We start from the raw sequence: 4,538 nt of genomic DNA, 5'->3' as shown, positions 1-4,538 counted from the left end.
TTCAAGTCATCAATAGGTGCTTGAGGATTTTCATACCAAATATCTATGAAGTCTAGTATCACCTTAGGATCCATCATGAGGGGAATGGTTGTGACTTTTTCCTATGCGACTCTTTCTTGCTTGTTTCTAATGATTCTTGCAAGTACTTCATTATCAGCTTCTTCTTCTTCTTCTGAACCAGAAGCAACATTGAGGACTTTGCTAGGGCTAGGCCTTTTTCCTTGGCCAACGGTCATCTTCTTCTTCACGTTAGCACTTGAGGAAGTATGTGCAGAGCCTGAAATAGAAGGCCCTGAGGGAATTGAAGTCCCCATTTGATTCAGACTTGTTGCTAGCTTCAGATGCGATGAGGACTGTGTGGCAGTAGCTGAGGACTTTGCTACCACCTTAGAAGCTGTCTGAGGAACTTTTCGTGAGGTATTTGCTGGTGAGGACTTTGGCTTGATAGCAGACTTCTTCAAAATAGCTCGCTTTGGAGCAGTTTCAAGACCAGAAACCTCAGCAGCACAGGAGGAGGCAGCAGCTGCTCCAATAGCAGATTCCTCATTGAATCTCTTCACGGCCTGGTGTGCGACTTTCTGTAGTTTGGCCTGTTGCTTTTCCCATTCTTCGGGATAGTCTTGAATAGTGGCAAGGCTTGTGGGATCAACAAATTGTTGATTTCCCAGAGGAGGCCGTTTGCATGGAGGCTTCACGACGAATTTCTTCGTGTATTTAGGAGTCACATACATGTACTCCCTTCATTCTTTGGCCCATCTCCTCTCAATTTTCTGCAAGCACGTTTTGTGCTTTTCCTTTGTTTCTTTTCCATAAGCTGCTTCATCACGGGTGCAATGTTCATAATAGATGTCGTCAGGAATCTCAAAAGTAGTGCTGGTATCGGCCTTCTTTCACTTGAGGAATATGAACTTTTGAGTTATCTGATGAGGTATGTAAATTTTCTTCAAGAAATGTTGCAAATGAGTTAAGTTGATGAGAACCTAGTGATTCGTAAGCACACATTTTGTAGTTGTGAACATATTATAGGTGCGAAGAATTTGAAGAGGTCATATGCGTTCTAAGAAGATTTTCAAAAATGACTCAAGTTGAGGAAATTGAGCAATACTGTTTTTGAGGAATTTTGCTAAGTGTCCTTGTCTTGGCTTCTAGAGTTGTGGAGATCCGAAAATTCACACAATTGAGGAATCTCTTGAGGAGTTGAGTAACTTAGTGAAACTTTTTAATTGTTCTAGACATGGAAGTGTTCATTTGATGACTTTGCTCAGGAATAACACTTTTTGAAGATTTTATAGAAACACAAAGGTCTACATGAGCAGTAAAATTAGATTTTAATTACCCTCATTGAAGAACACAAAGATAATGATGAACTGTAGACGGTGAAATAGAAGCTCGTCAGTTCAGATCTTCTGCGCCCTAACTCGATGGGTAATGACAACTATGATGGCAGCAGAGGAAGGAGATCTGCGTCCGGCATGAGTACAACGATGATGAGGTCGATGCAGTCAAGCTTTTCCTCATCAATGGCGATGATTTCTAGCAGTGGCGCTATGTCTAGCTTCGATGGTGAGAAGTGGAAACGAAAGGAAGAGGTGACTAGGCGGTGAGAGTGGGGTATTTATAGCCGAGGTGAAAACGGTTTGGTCCGAAATTTACGTACCAGATTGCCCCTGGCCCTTCCTCTCTGGGCGATAGGTGGCACTCACGTACTAAACGGTGGAGTTAGTTTAGATCGTGCTTATCCAATCATGTGTAGTGGGTGCGGTTTGAGCGGTAATGGCTGAAAAAAAGATATAAATTTTGAGGACTTTGTTCGTAAATTTTTCAGCTCACAAGGATTTAGTGAAGACTTTGAAGGTGTTTAAAATAGAATGCATATGAAGAATTTGAGAACAGACTGGGTTGATCTTAGCATAGAGGGGGACCGGGTACGATCACATTCAATTAGAAGAAAAACACAACATGAAGACTTGGCTTTAAGTGAATGATGTTGAGGACTTTGAAAGATCACAAGTAAGTACATACTCAATGAAGAACACATTTTGAAAAGTTTGAAGAATTTGAACTTTGAGAAATTTGCAAATTTTAGGAATTTTATAAAAAATCTGAAGACTTTGAAGATTTTAAAAATTTGCAAAAAATATCAACTTTGAAGAATTTCAAATTGAGTTTGTGCCATGACGCACCATATAAGAATGATGATTTCACGCATCGCGTACAATTGTCGTAGGGTCATGAGAATCAAATTATTCATTAATTTCTTCATAATTAGTCTATTATTCTTCATTGATTGAAGAAAAAGTTACTGCGTATGTTGCACATCTAAGTCATCAATTTTGCAAAAGTGTTAGGATGTGTGTCCTTTCACAAAACATTCGAAGATTCTAAGTGCAACGACTTAGATGCGGCCCTTTCCTATTGTGGGGGCAAGGCCTCAAAAGGGAAGGAAGCGCATCTAAACGTTTGACAAGCGAGATAATCATAAGATTACATAATTGAAAGAGTAACAAGTAGGGTATACACTTGCCATCGGATAAGAGTATAGCATTAAGCTTATAGACACACATTATTCAGAGCATAGTTTAGCCCCGCTACGGACAACAAGAAAGAAGTAAAACTATGAAATCCCGCATGCTGGCCGCACGATCACGACCACGGCCTTAGTCCTCCGGGTAGTTCACGTACAGTCTGCTAGAGTCCTCATCGAACTCCCACTTCAGCTGGTTGTCATCAAGATCTCCTGCGTCAGGCATACCTGTACGTGTTGGTGTTTGTAGTAATCTGTGAGCCACGGGGATTCAGCAGTCGAATGACCTTGGAATCGCCTCTAGCCAAGTTAATGGGTGAGGAAGGATAAGTGTATGGGTTTGCAGCAACCTAAGCATATATGGTGGCTACCTTACGATGATCAGAGTAAACATATGGTGGTCTATGCAAGCGATTGAAGACTAGATTGACCACTAAGTGATTCTGAACACCTACTTACGTCAGACATGACCCCACCGTGTTCTCGATCAGAGAACGATCTCCGAAAGAGGCAATCACAGTTACGCACACAGTTGGCAGTTTTATTATAATTACTTTATGTTGTCTAGAACCGGATGTTAACAAAGTTTCCATGTTTCCCACATAACCGCGGGCACGGATCTCCGAAAGATTAACCCTGCAGGGGTGCTCCGACTAGTCCATCACAAACTGCCACAGGCCGCAAATTAATACTCTATCACAAAACTTATGATCTCGTCGGATTCCTTAGAGGAACAACTCAACTTTGAGGAGACCCAAAGTTTCACTGGAATCCCAATGCGCAAGATATATCGCTAAGGCCAGACAAATCTAGCAGGACCTCCCGGTGTGTCGACAACCCGATAGGAGCCGCATATCTTGTTCTCAGGACAACACCGTCTATGCATAGTGGGCGATAACCAAACGACTCGGGTTGCCCCGAGGTGGCACCGTCGACTGCTAGGTGGGTGTACCAACACTCATGAGGAGCACTGGCCCAGGGGTTGATTAGATTCCTCGGGGTAGCTATTCCCTATGCAAATTATTATTAGGTTATCAGAAGATTAAAACCAATGTTGGGTCCTTCCAGACGAGCCTTAACACTACACGATTTATCAAGGGGGTCCCGATAACAATCCCGAACATGTTAGGAGCGATCAGTTATGGAATCAAACACCGGTAGCCGAAACTAAGGCGGCAACAACGGAACAAATCACCCGGCATAAGGCTAGGCCTTCTGTTATTTACCAAGTATATAGGTGCATTAATTAAATAACATTAAATATAATGATATCAAAATGCCCATGTTATCACATGGACCAACTGGCACCTACAACTAGCAAAGCTATCCATTAGGGGTTGAGCAAGCCTACTTACCCGAATAACATTTGCGAGGAGAGGGAAGTGTTTGGTGTTCATGGCAAAGACGGGTAGCATTTATATCAAGTGGTAGGCAGTGAGCATGTAACGAAGGAAACGTGATTCTAAGCATAACAAAGCTAGAAACGGTGTCAAGGTCACGGTCATCTTGCTTGTGATGTCTTCAACTTGGAACTGCTCTTGTTCTTCCTGCATGTACTCTCCAGAATCCACGTACTCGCTCTCCGTTCCCAATGCTACCCAAGATAAGATAACATCCAATGAACACCGGCAAAACATAATGCAACAATCAATATGATGCATGTGTGAAGACGGAAGCATGCATCACTATTCTAGTCACTTTCATATGCTTTAGTTGAGTTAATTGAACTATGGACATAACCTCATATTAAGTTATCTTTACATGCATGAATATGGCATGAACATGTGCATCATGAGAAAATGATGCAAAAACATATGAAGAACACAATGAACGGAGTCACAGATCAACCGGAAACTACAAAACAAGTTTCGAAGACCTACTGGTACAAAACAGCCACAAACACAAACCAATGGCACTCACTGGTGTTACCAGGTTGCCACATGCTCAGGCAACAAAATACAATTGGAATGGTGCTTGGGAACACACCACACCATCAACAATGCCCACACAAGCT

This window comes from Hordeum vulgare, chromosome 5H (assembly GCF_904849725.1).
Source record: "Hordeum vulgare subsp. vulgare chromosome 5H, MorexV3_pseudomolecules_assembly, whole genome shotgun sequence".
Lineage (NCBI taxonomy): Eukaryota > Viridiplantae > Streptophyta > Magnoliopsida > Poales > Poaceae > Hordeum > Hordeum vulgare.
This window is presented reverse-complemented; position numbering follows the sequence as displayed.